This window comes from Bos indicus, chromosome 9 (genome assembly GCF_029378745.1).
Source record: "Bos indicus isolate NIAB-ARS_2022 breed Sahiwal x Tharparkar chromosome 9, NIAB-ARS_B.indTharparkar_mat_pri_1.0, whole genome shotgun sequence".
Taxonomy (NCBI): Eukaryota; Metazoa; Chordata; class Mammalia; order Artiodactyla; family Bovidae; genus Bos; species Bos indicus.
The window spans coordinates 65370162-65386473 of record NC_091768.1 but is presented as its reverse complement, the minus strand read 5'-3'; the positions used below and the strand labels follow the sequence as shown (position 1 = coordinate 65386473).

At 39.3% G+C, this 16312-nt stretch overlaps 1 long non-coding RNA gene across 1 annotated transcript in view; it reads left to right on the top strand.

Moving 5' to 3' along the window:
- The window catches only part of LOC109563931 (uncharacterized), a 33452-nt gene that overhangs the window by 7862 nt on the left and 9278 nt on the right, over positions 1 to 16312 (top strand). Inside the window, exons 2-3 of the long non-coding RNA XR_002181428.2 lie at positions 12957 to 12982; positions 13726 to 14502. This is a non-coding gene — a long non-coding RNA (uncharacterized lncRNA). The remainder of the gene's footprint in view (positions 1 to 12956; positions 12983 to 13725; positions 14503 to 16312) is intronic.

The following is a 16312-nucleotide window of genomic DNA, read 5'->3' as shown; positions in this document are numbered from 1 at the left end:
TCCATTTCACAGCTAGTTGTCACAGTAGTAAGTTGTTGCACCATTAAAATGTTCGCTCTGCTTTACAAAATACACACATACATTTAGAGATTTATAGACTGAATAAGAGGAGTTTCTTATGCTTTGAAGCTATATGAACTTGTGCAACACTTTCTAGATTATTGAATAATTGATACCATTACATTTTCAAGGTAAATAAATATGAAAAGAAGGGAAAGGAGCTTCACTAACAAGATAAATGGAATTTGTGGCATTATTTCTGTTGGTATTTTAATGTCAGTTTACATTTTCACCATCAGAGGTCATGAAAGAACAATGTTGAACAAAATATGGCTGAAAAAAAACTTGTTTGAAATCTGGACTGTAACATTCTTAGAAGAGTTTTTACAAAAGAAAAACCACTATCTACTTTTGTACAGAAAGAAAAATAATTCTTAACAATAAAATTATCTGATAGGTGATAAGAGCATGAGGCTCTTATTTGCTTCTGGTGCTCTCAAGTTTTAGTTTAAGAATAACATTTTAAATGCAACTGTTGATGATTCCTTGTCTTGGGAATATACAGTGTTTAATTTCAGCAAACAAGTATCTCACTTATGAAAAAGGAAGAAAATAAAATTAAAGCTTAGACATGTTTAGAAGTACATTTGTTAGTACACATAGCATCTACTTCATAAAACAAAGTAAAGTCTGTCTCATGAACTTTGCATTTCAAACTAAGTTTGCAACAAAAAGAGCAGGCAGTCTGAATGTCAAAGACCAGGTATCAAGTTAAGGAATTTAGCATTCTGTGTATGGGAAGACGCAAGCCTCTGGGCTCACTGAATCCATTCCTTTCTTACACACCTTAGCTCTCTGGGGCCAATCCTGCTTCCTTGCTCACCTTGCTTCTTCCATTCCCCCAGCTCTTCAGCAATCACCATGCAGGGTGGCAGCATCCTCGGGATTGCAGCTGTGGGAGCCCTCATTCACGTTTGGAGGCCAGAAATCGCTAATGGCTGTGACATTTCTTGTTTATTGATATGCAGGAGATATTTTCACTTCACACTAACAATGCACAATGTATCAAATATCTTATTGATAGTAAATTTTATTTTAAGTATCTATTATCGATATGTATTTTGTCTGTCATAGGTAGCATTTGTTAATTTAAAACCTTTATTTCCCTAGGCAAATTATTAGAAATACAAAAAAAATCAGTAAGTTAAAATAATTTTCATTGATGTTATAAAAACACAAGTTATCAGTTGTCATTGCTCTTTTTGGTGAGTAGTCTTAATAAAAAGCCTCCTTATAAAATGATCATTAACATTTTTGCACGAGCATAGTTTTGTATGTTTCCAAAAATTCTGTGACATATGAAATGAATCACAAAAAGACAAAAACTGTGAATCCACGTCTGTGAGGTATCTAGCATAGACGGATGCATGCTGACAGAATGTAAAACGGTGGGGCTGTGGATTATTGAATGGGTAATGGGATTTCAATTTTTCAGGATTTGAAAAAAGCTCTAATGGTTGTACAACAGTGTGCATGTACACATAGTCTACACCATAGTGTTGTGAGAAATACCTGAGTTAAAGCGTGTAAAAACGTTCATCAGTGATTGTCATAATGCTCAATGTATGTTAGCACCCTGTTGTTTTTAATGAAGCACACCTTATGGTGTAGGTGGTAAACAATGATTTATTATCTATTATTATCACAGTGATTTAATATCTATTATTATTATTGGTTTGGGCTTCCCTGGTGGCTCAGATGGTAAAGAATCAGCCTGCAATGCAGGAGATCTGGGCATGATCCCTGAGTTGGGAAGATCCAAGAGGCCATGGCAACCCACTCCAGTATTCTTGCCTGGAAAATCCCTGTGGGCAGAGGAGCCTAGCAGGCTACAGTCCATGGGGTCACAAAGAGTTGGACATGACTGAGCGACTAAGCATACAGTATTGCTTCTGGTTTTCCAATATAGTGTATAAAAGATATTTTTCTTTGTCTTTTGGAGTCCCAGAGGCCTAGCAACTATTAAAAAGCCTAATAAGTAATAAAAACAGAAGTCTGTGACTCACAGAGTAATAAATTTTTATGGATTAGAGTTTTAATAGCCAGAATTTAGACTTCAGTGATGTCCATGTAATTGTTCCTTCCCTCATTTCTGTCCTCTTTTTTGAGTCAGTTCTATCTTACTGGGTTTCATCAGTCGTCTTCCAGTGGTTCAATTCTGGAAACCTCCATACTGCTTCTACCTGAAATCATTCATTTGCATTCAATGATTATTGGTGTGTGGTGTTTCAGGGAAGCAGACTAGAATCTGGAACATCAGAAGTTTTCACAGATTTTATTATTTTAATTCATGCTCCTTTCTTGATAAAAGTAATTGATTTAAAGCAATTCTTTCTATTTAAAAAAGTTTTTTTTAAGATTTTTTTTGTTGTTCATATTTGCTTGATTCTTTATTAAATTTAGAGTTCTTCATTTAACATTCAGAGTTCCAAAGAATAGCAAGGAGAGATAAGAAAGCCTTCCTCAGTGATCAGTGCAAAGAAATATAGGGAAACAAAGAATGGGAAAGACTAGAGATCTCTTCAAGAAAATTAGAGATACCAAGGGAACATTTCATGCAAAGATGGGCTTGATAAAGGACAGAAATGGTATGGACCTAACAGAAGCAGAAGATATTAGGAAGAGGTGGTAAGAGTACATAGAAGAACTGTACAAAAAAGGTCTTCATGACCAAGATGATCACTGTGGTGTGATCACTCACCTAGAGCCAGACATCGTGGAATGTGAAGTCAAGTGGGCCTTAGGAAGCATCACTACAAACAAAGTAAGTGGAGGTGAGAAAGTGCTACACTCAATATGCCAACAAATTTGAAAAACTCACCAGTGGCCACAGGATTGGAAAAGGTCTGTTTTCATTCCAATCCCAAAGAAAGGCAATGCCAAAGAATGCTCTAACTATGGCACAATTGCACTCATCTCAGATGCTAGCAAAGTAATGCTCAAAACTCTCCAAGCCAGGCTTCAACAATACATGAACTGTGAACTTTCAGATGTTCAAGCTGGTTTTAGAAAAGGCAGAGGAAACAGAGATCAAATTGCCAACATCTGCTGGATAATCAAAAAAACAAGAGAGTTCCAGAAAAACATCTATTTCTGCTTTATTGACTATGCCAATGCCTTTGACTGTGTGGATCACAATAAAATGTGGAAAATTCTGAAAGAGATGGGAATACCAGACCACCTGATCTGCCTCTTGAGAAATCTGTATGCAGGTCAGGAAGCAACAGTTAGAACTGGACGTGGAACAACAGACTGGTTCCAAATAGGAAAAGAAGTATGTCAAGGCTGTATATTGTCACCCTGCTTATTTAACTTATATTCAGAGTACATCATGAGAAATGATGAGCTGGATGAAGCACAAGCTGGAGTCAAGATTGCCGGGAGAAGTGTCAATAACCTCAGATATGCAGATGACACCACCCTTATGACAGAAAGTGAAGAAGAACTAAAGAGCCTCATGATGAAAGTGAAAGAGGAGAGTGAAAAAGCTGGCTTAAAGCTCAACATTCAGAAAACGAAGATCGTGGCATCCAATCCCATCACTTGATGACAAATAGATGGAGAAACAGTGGAAACAGTGACAGACTAGTTTTTGGGCTCCAAAATCACTGCAGATTGTGACTGCAGCCATGAAATTAAAAGACGCCTACTCCTTGAAAGAAAAGTTATGACCAACCTAGATAGCATATTAAAAAGCAGAGACATTACTTTGCCAACAAAGGTCCATCTAGTCAAGGCTATGGTTTCTACAGTAGTCATGTATGGATATGAGAGTTGGACTATAAAGAAAGCTGAGCACTGAAGAATTGATGCTTTTGAACTGTGGTGTTGGAGAAGACTCTTGAGAGTCCCTTGGACTGCAAGGAGATCCAACCAGTCCATCCTAAAGGAAATCAGTCCTGAATATTCATTGGAAGGACTGATGTTGAAGCTGAAATGCCAATACTGTGGCCACCTGATGCAAAGAGCTGATCCATTGGAAAAGATCCTGATGCTGGGAAAGATTGAAGGCAGGAGGAGAAGGGGACAACAGAGGATGAAATGGTTGGATGGCATCACCAACTCAATGGGCATGAGTTTGAGTAAACTCCAGGAGTTGGTGATGGACAGGGAGGCCTGGCGTACCTCAGTGCATGAGGTCACAGAGAGTTAGACTTGACTGAGTGACTGAACTGAACTGAATTTTAACATGAACATAGATTCTGCTACTTGTGTGAATACTGATGTGTTCTGTTAGTTTAAAAAATTTAATCTAGTTTTTTTTGGTTTTGGTTACGTAATAAATCTTAAGAGGAAAACTATAACTTAATATTTGATATGAAATGGGAAAAAAAATTTTTAAGTGGGGGAAAATTTTGATTTTTTTCTTCAAGTCCTTCTTTGAAGAACTCCTTTATCCTGAAAGTCAAAACACCTGAAGCACTTTCTAGTCACCAAATAAATCTCATTGATGGAAAACAAGTTTTCTGTGACAGAAAAAAACATATAAAAAGATTGTTCCACCAGGCCTTTCACCAGTGCCTCTAACAAGTTCCAAAATGAATTTCAACTCCATCCCCTCACTTGTTTGCTCTCTGCAGGAGCTTTTATGAGCAATGAATTGGTTCTCATGGTGAAACTCAAAGGTAGACAAATCCTGAATAATCTACCATCTGCATTATTCCATATTCAGTAATCAAGGATATTGAGAGTAGCATTAGTTCTATGACACCACTGCCTTATTAAAAGAATCCATTTAACTTTGGGAAAATTTCATAATAAGGAAAAGAACATCTAATTCAACTTTATTTCATGCTCACATCCAAGCCTTCAGTGACCTTCTGATACTTCAAGTTGGAAACAATGTTTTTTCTTTGCTTGTATTTCTAGTAGAAATAGTATGTTTTAAAATATTTATTTACTTATTGAATACTTGCTCTTTCTCCTTGTTGTTCAGTCACTAAGTCATCTTCGACTCTTTGTCACTCCATGGACGGTAGCATGCCACGCTCCTCTGTCCTCCATTATCTCTTCAAGTTTGTTCAAAATTCATGTCCACTGAGATGGTAAAACTTCCAGATGTTCAAGCTGGTTTTAGAAAAGTCAGAGGAACGAGAGGTCAAATTGCCAACATCCGCTGGATCATGGAAAAAGCAAGAGAGTTCCAGAAAAACATCTATTTCTGCTTTACTGATTATGCCAAAGTCTTTGACTATGTGGATCACAATAAACTGTGGAAAATTCTGAAAGAGATGGGAATACCAGACCACTTGACCTGCTTCTTGAGAAACCTATATGCAGCTCAGGAAGCAAAGTTAGAACTGGACATGGAACAACAGACTGGTTCCGAATAGAAAAAGGAGTATGTCAAGGCTGTATATTGTCACCCTGCTTATTTAACTTATATGCAGAGTACATCATGAGAAACGCTGGGCTGGAAGAAGCACAAGCTGGAATCAAGATTGCCAGGAGAAATATCAATAACCTCAGATATGCAGATGACACCACCCTTATAGCAGAAAGTGAAGAGGAACTAAAAGCCTCTTGATGAAAGTGAAAGAGGAGAGTGAAAAAGTTGGCTTAAAGCTCAACATTCAGAAAATAAAGATCATGGCATCTGGTCCCATCACTTCATGGGAAATAGATGGGAAACAGTGGAAATAGATGGGAAACAGTGGAAACAGTGGCAGACTTTATTTTAGGGGGCTCCAAAGTCACTGCAGATGGTGACTGCAGCCATGAAATTAAAAGATGCTTACTCCTTGGAAGGAAAGTTATGACCAACCTAGATAGCATATTCAAAATCAGAGACATTACTTTGCCAACAAAGATCCGTCTAGTCAAGGCTATGGTTTTTCCTGTGGTCATGTATGGATGTGAGAGTTGGACTGTGAAGAAAGCTGAGCGCCGAAGAATTGATGCTTTTGAACTGTGGTGTTGGAGAAGACTCTTGAGAGTCCCTTGGACTGCAAGGAGATCCAACCAGTCCATTCTGAAGGAGATCAGTCCTGGGTGTTCTTTGAAAGGACTGATGCTAAAGCTGAAAGTCCAATACTTTGGCCACCTCATGAGAAGAGTTGACTCATTGGAAAAGACTCTGATGCTGGGAGGGATTGGGGGCAGGAGGAGAAGGGGATGACAGAGGATGAGATGGCTGGAGGGCATCACTGACTCGATGGACATGAGTTTGGTTGAATTCCGGGAGTTGGTGATGGACAGGTAGGCCTGGCGTGCTGTGATTCATGGGGTTGCAGACAGTCAGACACAACTGAGCAACTGAACTGAACTGAGTTGGTGATACTATCTAACCATCTTAGGCCCCTTCACCTTTTGCCTTCAGTCTTTCCCATCATCAGCATCTTTTCCAGTGACTTGGCTCTTCACCTCAGGTGGCCAAAGTATTGGATCTTCAACTTCAGCATCAGTCCTTCTAATGAATATTGAAGATTGATTTCCTTTAATATTGACTGGTTTGATCTCTTTGCTGTCCAAGGGACTCTCAAGAGTCTTCTCCGTCACCACAGTTCAAAAGCTTCGATTCTTTAGGGTTCAGTCTTCTTTATGGACTAACTCTCTCATCTGTACATGACTACCAGGAAAAACATAGCTTTGACTATACAGACCTTTGTCAACAGAAGTGATGTCTCTGCTTTTCAATACACTGTCTAGATTTGTCATAGCTTTCCTTCCAAGAAGTAAGCATCTTTTATTTCCCTTCCAGATAGTAAATTCGTTAACAATAGGTATTCTGTTAATAAATTTTGCATCATACCAATGTTTTGCACAAACAAGTGTTCAGTAGCTTGTTAAAACTATTGGATTGATTGCCTCTTGGTTCCATTCTATTATCTAATTAATTAAGTTATAGCTTAAAACTTTTCTAAAATGACTGTCATTTCTATGGAAGTAATGCTGCCCCTCCCCGACCCCCTGGCCCATTCTTGTGTACTAGAAAGTATAGTACTGGAAAGAATAGTACAATAATAGAAAGATTATCCTTTGGCCTGAGCATGGGAAAGCACATTATCTCTATCAGGAATAATTACAGTTACACTATAAATGTGGTAATCCATTATTACTTTCTCTAATTTCAGGGATAGCAATGAAAACCAAATGTCCAGAACAATGAGAGCTGTGAGAACTGTAGAATCTCTTCTATCAGCTCAACAATTACTCAGAGTCATCCCACATGTTCTGTACCCTCCCAGGGTCTGGGCAAAGGGTGAATAAATTGCTTCCTTTAATCTAGATAAATATCACATCAATGGGAAAATTCTTTCATTTTGTGTCTTAATTCAGAAGTTTAGTTCAGTCGCTTAGTCATGTCTGACGCTTTGTGACCCCATGGGCCGCAGCATGCCAGGCTTCCCTTCCATCACCAACTCCCAGAGCTTACCCAAACTCATATCCATCGTGTCAGTGAGGCCATCAAACCATCTCATCCTCTGTCGTCCCCTTCTCCTCCCACCTTCAATCTTTCCCAACATCAGGATCTTTTCCAGTGAGTCATTTCTCCTCATCAGGCGGCCAAAATATTGGAATTTCAGCTTCAGCATCAGTCCTTCCAATGAATATTCAGGACTGGTTTCCTTTAGGGTGGACTGGTTGTATCTCTTTACAGTCCAAGGGACTCTCAAGAGTCTTCTCCAACACCACAGTTCAAAAGCATCAGTTCTTCGGTGCTCAACTTTCTTTATAGTCCAACTCTCACATCCATATATGACTACTTGAAAAACCATAGCTTTGACTACATGGGCCCTTGTTGGCAAAGTAACATCTCTGCTTTTAACTTTGCTGCTAGGTTGGTCATAACTTTGCTTCCAAGGAGCAAGCAACTTTTAATTTCATGGCTGCAGCCATCATCTGCAGTGATTTTGGAGCCCAAAAAAATAAAGTCGGTCACTGTTTCCATTGTTTCCCCATCTATTATGCCATAAAGTGATGGGACCGGATGCCATGATCTTAGTTTTCTGAATGTTGAGCTTTAAGCCAACTTTTTCCACTCTCCTCTTTAATTTCATCAAGAAGCTCTTTAGTTCTTCTTCGCTTTCTGCCATAAGGGTAGTGTCATCTGCATATCTGAGGTTATTGATATTTCTCCTGGCAATCTTGATTCCAGCTTGTGCTTCATCCAGCCCAGCATTTCTCATAATGTACTTTGCATATAAGCTAAATAAGCAGGATGACAGTATGCAGCCTTGACGTACTCCTTCCCGAATTGGAACCAGTCTGTTGTTCCATGTCCAGTTCTAATTGTTGCTTCTTGACCTGCATACAGATTTCTCAGGAGGCAGGTCAAGTGGTCTGGTATTCCTATGTCTTAAAGAATTTTCCACAGTTTGTTGTGATCCACACAGTCAAAGGCTTTGGCACAGTCAATAAAGCAGAAATAGATGTTTTTCTGGAACTCTTGCTTTTCCGACGAGCAACGGATGTTGGCAATTTGATCTCTGATTCTTCTGCCTTTTCTAAAACTAGCTTGAACATCTGGAAGTTCACAATTGACATACTGTTGAAGCCTGTCTTGGAGAATTTTGAGCATTACTTTGCTGGCATGTGAGATAAGTGCAATTGTTGGTAGTTTGAGCATTCTTTGGCATTGCCTTTCTTTGGGATTGGAATGAAAACTGACCTTTTCCAGTCCTGTGGCCACTGCTGAGTATTCCAAATTTGCTGGCATATTGAGTGCAGCACTTTCATAGCTTCATCTTTTAGGATTTGAAATAGCTCAACTGGAACTTCATCACCTCCACTAGCTTTGTTTGTAGTTATGCTTCCTAAGGCCCACTTGACTTCACATTCCAGGATATCTGGCTCTAGGTGAGTGATCACACCATCATGGTTATCTGGGTCATGAATAGCATTTTTGTATAGTTCTTCTGTGTATTCTTGCCACCTCTTTGTAATGTCTTCTGCTTCTGTTAGTCCATACCTTTTCTGTCCTTTACTGTGCCCATCTTTGCATGAAATGTTCCCTTGGTGTCTCTAATTTTCTTGACGAGATCTCTAGTCTTTCCCATTGTACTATATTCCTCTCTTTCTTTGCATTAATCACTGAGGAAGGCTTTCTTATCTCTCCTTGTTATTCTTGGAACTCTGCATTCAAACGGATATGTATTTGCTTTTCTCCTTTGACTTTCTCTTCTCTTCTTTTCTCAGCTACTTTTAAGGCCTCCTCAGACAACTATTTTGCCTTTTTGCATTTCTTTTTCTTGGGAATGGTCTTGATTACTGCCTACTGTACAATGTCAGAAACTCCATTCATAGTTCTTCAGGCACTCTGTCTATCAGATCTAATCCCTTGAATCTGTTTGTCACTTCCACTGTATAATTGTAAAGGATTTGATTTAGGTCATACCTGAATGTTGTAGTGGTTTTTCCTACTTTCTTCAATTTGAGTCTGAATTTGGCAGTAAGGAGTTCATGGTCTAAGCTACAGTCAGCTCCCGGTCTTGATTTTGCTGACTGTGTAGAACTTCTCCATCTTTGGCTGCAAAGAATATAATCAATCTGATTTCGGTGTTGACCATCTGGTGATGTCCATATGTAGAGTCTTCTCTTGTGTTGTTGGAAGAGGGTGTTTGCTATGACCAGTGTGTTCTCTTGGCAAAACTCTGTTAGCCTTTACCCTGCTTCGTGTTGTACTCCATGGCCAAGTTAACCTGTTACTCCAGGTATCTCTTGACTTCCTACTTTTGCATTCCAGTCTCCCATAATGAAAAGGACATTTTGGGGGTGTTAGTTCTAGAAGGTCTTGTAGGTCTTCATAGAACCATTCAACTTTAGCTTCTTCAGCATTACTGGTTGAGGCATAGACTTGAATTATTGTGATACTGAGTGATTTGCCTTGGAAATGAACAGAAATCATTCTGTCATTTTTGAGATTGCATCCAAGTACAACATTTCAGACTCTTTTGTTTACTATGATGGCTACTCCATTTCTTCTAAAGGATTCTTGCCCACAGTAGTAGATATATGGTCATCTGAGTTAAATTCACCCATTCCAGTCCATTTTAGTTTGCTGATTCCTAGAATGTCGACGTTCACGCTTGCCATCTCCTGTTTGACCACTTCCAATTTGCCTTGATTCATGAACCTAAAATTCCAGGTTCCTATGCCATACTGCTCTTTACAGCATCAGACTTTACTTCCATCACCAGTCATATCCTTACCTGGATGTTGTTTTCACTTTGGGTCCATCTCTTCATTCTTTCTGGAGTTATTTCTCCACAGATCTCCAGTAGCATATTGGGCACCTACCAACGTGGGGAGTTCATCTTTCAGTGTCCTATTTTTTTGCCTTTTCATGCTATTCATGGGGTTCTCAAGGCAAGAATACTGAAGTGGTTTGCCATTCCCTTCTCCAGTGGACCACATTGTGTCAGAACTCTCCACCATGACCTGTCCATCTTGGCTGACCCTACACAGTATGGCTCATAGTTTCATTGAGTTGGACAAGGCTGTGGTCCATGTGAAAAGTTTGGTTAGTTTTCTGTGATTGTGGTTTTCATTCTGTCTGCCCTCTGATGGATAAGAGGCTTATGGAAGCTTCCTGATGGGAGAAACTGACTGAGGGGGAAACTGGGTCTTGTTCTGTTGGGCAGGGCTATGCTCAGTAAATCTTTAATCCAATTTTCTGTTGATTGGTGAAGCTCTATTCTCTCTGTTGTTTGACCTGAGGCCAAACTGTGGTGGACGTAATGAAGATAATGGCAATTTCCTTCAAAAGGCCCCATGCAGACACTGCTGCACTCAGTGCCCCCAAACCTCCAGCAGGCCACTGCTGACCCACGCCTCCACTGGAGACTCCTGGACACTCGTGGGCAAGTCTTGGTCAATCTCTTGTGGGGTCACTGTTCCTTTTCCTGGGTCCTCGTGTGCACAGGCTTTTGTTTGTGCCCTCCAAGAGTCTGTTTCTGCAGTCCTGTGTAAGTTCTGGCGGCTCTATGGTGGAGTTAATGGTGACCTCCTCCAAGAAAGCTTATGCCATACCCAAGTCTGCTGCACCCAGAGCCCCTGCCCCTGTGGCAGGCCACTGCTGACCTGTACATCTGCAGAAGACACTCAGGCACAGTTCTGGCTCAGTCTCTGTGGGGTCTCTGGGTCCTGGTGCATACAAGTTTTGTTTGAGCCCATCAAGTCTCTGGAAGGTATGGGATTTGATTCTAAACGTGATTTTACCCCTTCTACCATCTTACTGGGGCTTCTCCTTTGCCCTTGGACATGGGGTATCTATTTTTGGTGGGATCCAACATTCTCCTGTCGACAGCTATTCAGCAGCAACTTGTAGTTTTGGAGTTCTCCCAGAAGAATATGAGCTCACGTCCTTCTACTCCACCATCTTACACCACTGTTCATTTTAAAAGGCTTGAAGTAAATTTAAAAGTCTCAACCAATTGCTTATTGCTCCATAATAGGGTTCCTCAGAGTCCTTAGAGTGAGAATTACAATTGGTGATGACCTTTGGAATAAGGTGTATGCATTCTCAGTCACTTTAGTCATGTCTGACTCTTTGCAACCCCATGGGCTATAGCCCACCAGGCTCCTCTGTCCTTTGGATTCTCCAAACAAGAATGATGGAATGGGTTGCCATGCTCTCCTCCAGGGGATCTTCCTGACTCAGGAATTGAACCTGTATCTCCTGCATCTCCTGCACTGCAGGTGAATTCTTTACCGCTGAGCCACCAGGGAAGCTCTTGGAATAAAATACCTGGTGCTGATGTCTTTGAGAAGTCTGAATAAGTGTTGCTGTTTTTTGTGTTTTTTTTTTTAAACCATATTTTCCTCATAAGTTAATGTAACAAGTTAAAATAGCTTCAGCAGTTTTATTTCCTTCCTCTTATAAAAATTCAGTAAGTCCCTTACATACAAATGAATTGTTTCAAGACCACATTCATAAGCCTAATTTGTTCATAAGTCCAACAAAGTTAGCCTAGTTACCCAACTAGCACAATCAGCTGTATAGTATTCGTACTATAATAGGTTTGTAACACTATTCACACAAATTATATATAAAAATAAACACACAAAATAAAGAAAACATTTTTAATCTAACAGTACAGAACCTTGGAAAGTACAGTAGTACTTTCCAAGTACAACAACTGGCATACAAGGGCATTTTCACATCTTTGAAAGTTTGCAACTTGAAGGTTCATATGTACGGGGCTGGCTGTAAACACATTTAGGCTGTTTATTTACTCTGAGAAGCAAAATTCTAATATATAGATAAAGATGCAGCATTTATGCTCTCCTCCCTTTTTTTCCCACAGGGAAGAGAGGTGTTAATGTTTTATTTTTCTTAAAAAACAAAAAAAGTAAAGCTCATGAGATTCTGACAGTTTCGAAGTTGTTTCTGATTTCTTGATACTGTTTTGAAAGGAAATACATTTGAGTTTATTTTAGTTGAAATTGTTTTTTTATTTCAAGATATGTAATATGAACACTGCAAGAAATGAAGAAATTAAGTCACATATTAACAAAAACAAACCTTTTGTGTAAATCTAAGAAGAGGTTATCAGTTTACTAAGGGGGAGATCTCTCCCAGCCATGTTTTTAACCCTGTATAGACCTTGTAAAATGTCACTATCACAAATATAGTTTGTTTGAACCCAGGCACCTGGGAACATGGCAGACAAATGGCCAAGATGTCTGCCCTCATGGAGGATTAAGCTGGTTGGTCTGAGGACTCCCTGCCCAACACAGCAGAGTCAGAGCCTGGGTCATCACAGGGATGGGAGGCAGGTCTGGCAGGGCAGGCTTGGAAATGAAGTGGATACCCATTATGGGCAGGCTACCAAGAAGGTAGCATCTGACATTAGAAGAGAATTATATATTTTTGTCTGAGATCAACAGTATTTTAAAGTTTGGACAATACAACCAGAATATACTGCTAAGCTAAATTTGTTTTACATTTTCAGTTCTGGCAACTCTTCAAGAACAAAAGGTAATTTTCTTTTTCATTTCTTTTTGAATTTTGAAAAGTTCTCTACTGTTTAAAGATTGAAATCTCAGAATATAACATTATTTCAAATATCAAATTTTAATTTGAATGTCATTAACTATATACATTTAGCCTCATTAAAAAAATGCATAGGCCATGCATGAAAATTATCTGGGCTGGATGGCAAATTTGATTAATTTCCTTGGTACTTTATTCTTCTAATTATCTTTATTAGAAGTGTAGTCTTTTTTAAGTTTGAAAAAAGAGGGAAAGTACCAAGAAAATATGAAATGTGCAAGTATACTTTACTCTTTTTACATTTTTTTAATGTTTTGATTGAGATTTAAGGTAAAGAAATAAATTATCAGAGATAAAATAAATGTTCTCTAATTTCTATTTAAAGTATATTTTTAATCAAAAAAGCCATCAAGGTGTTAATTTTCTAAGTTATTGTAAATATGGTTGCATTTTCCATGTTTATGCCTCTTCCTTGGGCAGGACCTAATGTGAGAGTTTTAGATTTCAAAAAGTCCACAGAAGCTGAACAATCAGTAAACTTTTAAGGATATTTATAGTTTAAATGAAAATAAAGTTATTGTATGTTTGTAATAAGGATTTCATGTTGTAAAAGGGGTCCAAAGTAATAATTCTCTAATACCAAAATAAATATTAACCTAGGAATGGTGGACGTGCTGGTTGAGATTTGTAAGAAAACTTCTTTCTTCCATTGTTGTTTCTTTATCTAGGTCATGGTGAATCTAAATATTTCTTCTAAGGCTGGAGACTCACATATTGTTTGATTTCTTGGTGTACTGAACCAAAGTCATGGACCCAGGATAAGGAAGAGAATGAATTTAGAGACGAAGTAAGGAAGGACAAACAATACATGTTAATAGTTTCATAAGAATACGTCTCATACCTACACTGGCCCAATATATTATGATAGAACCCAAGCAAGACCATTTGGAATAAAAAGTTTCTCAAAAACCACTGTCAAGGGACTTCCCTGGTGGTCCAGTGGTTAAGAAACCACCTTCCAATGCAGGGGACATGGATTCAATCCCTGTTCTGGGAACTAAGATTTCACATGCTGAGGGGCAACTAAACCTGTGTGGCTGCAACTACTGAGTCCATGGGCCGCAACTAGAGAGCCCATGTGGCAGCTGTGAGCCCATGTGGCAGCTGTGGAGCTCACGTGCTCTGGATCGCAACTAGAGAGCCCACGTGCCACAGCCGTGGAGCTCACGTGCTCTGGATCGCAACTAGAGAGCCCACGTGCCACAGCCGTGGAGCTCACGTGCTCTGGATCGCAACTAGAGAGCCCACGTGCCACGGCTGTGGAGCTCACGTGCTCTGGACTGCACACCAAAGCTAGGGAGAAGACCACATGCCACAACCAAGACCTGATGCAGTTGTAAATAAACAAATAAAGAAAGAAACCAAGATCCAGAAATTCTATCAAAATGCACTTCTGAAGGCTGCTGGAGTGCAAAGCTTCCAGAACACACTGATGAAAAAAGGCTGTAAGTTGTGAAATGAAAAAATAAGTTTCCGTATGTGTAAAAACAATATCTCACTGAGTCTTATAACAAGAGAACAATTTCCCCCTGAATTTGTGTGTATTTATTCTTTACACAATTGTCCCATTTCAGTGACAGTGTATAGTACTCAGTTCTTTCTCCAGGTAGCTATTTCAGTTTGATTTCCTTTTTGCAGGCTTGATGCATGTTAGTGTAATAATTACCGTGTTTTTTTTACCACTATCTCTCAAATGCCTGAAGAACAATAATAGTTCTCTGTGCCTCAGGGAGGCATCCAGCTGATAGCTGACATTTGTTGAAGAATCATGTTACTTTTAGGCCAGCATCTAAGTGGATAACAAGTAGTATATCTCATTCCTGGAACCAATGAACATTATTCACAAATTTTTATGTTACTTTCAGACAATATTAATGGTATAAAGAATATATTATCTTCTATTTATGTAATTCATCAAAAAAGTTAATACTATGACGTTTACTGCCCTTAGAAATTTACTAGCTATACTATATGCTGAAATTTATCAAATTCTATATTGTTATGCTGATATATTGTGCAGCATTAAAGAGTTTAAAGAATTTTATCTCACTTGTGATCTGAAATCTAGGTAGAGAAAATCAGTTCTTTACTGTCTTCATAACACAGGGAAGACTATAAATTTTAGTATGTATGAGTTCAGAGCTTCCCAGGTGGCACAATGGTAAAGAATCTGCCTGTCAATGCAGGAGATGCAGGTTTGATCCCTGGGCGGGGAAGACCCCCTGGAGAAGGAAATGGCAACCCACTCCAGTATGCTTGTCTGGGAAATCCCATGGACAGAGGAGCTAGGTGGGCTTTAGTTCATGGGGCTGCAAAGAGTCAGAGACAACTAACTGAGTGACTAAACAATAACACATATGAATTCTACCCAACAGGAGTTGATTACTTTTGAAATTGCTTTAACCTTCATCTATGAAATAATGGAAAACTTTTCAGTTTCTATACTACCCAGATTATAACAAGTTTAGGCAATAAAACAACTGCACATAAGCTCTGGTACAGCTGTGACCTTAGTATTATGCCAAAGACCACACTGTAATGAATGTTAGAACTGAGAACCCAGTTGAGAGGTTCTGGTTATAAGGCTGGTGGGCAATGTTCATGCCAGGAGTGTCTTCCAGCTTGCAGTTGTCTTGTAAAGTTCCAGAAACTGTCAGTTTCTGGGCAAGAAGAAGATGGTTCCCCTACTATAGGCAGTTGAGGCCAGTGTCTTGTAGGGATCACCCAGAGTCTCCAACACATTCTCCCTAGGGGAACCACAAAAATTACTCAACAGACTTTATGGAAAACATTATTTTGTCTCAGGCACAATGCCTGGCTCTGAGGGCACAGACAAGAAGACATAGTCCTTGCCAAGAGGAACTCTCTGTTGAGATGGGACATTGAATTGTAAAATGACATCAGAATGACAATATCCTGTAAGAAGTGCTCCAATTAAGTGTGATGACCACAAACAAAAGATGCACCAGCTCTGCCTGAAGGCACCAGCCAGCACTTTACAGAGGAGGTAACATCAGACCAGGGGCCGATAGATGCGCCCTTATTAGAAACAGGGATAGATGCGCCCTTATTAGAAACAGGGAACCATCTTTTCAAATATTGACAACAGAATTTTTAAGGAGTCAAAAGGGAACATGTCTCCTTTGAAGAAGATTCCATAGCCCAGGTAGTGGAAGCATACATTATACTTGATACAATGTATGTATCAAGCATATATTGATTTTTTGTTGCCAGCATCTGATTCTACTTTTTATA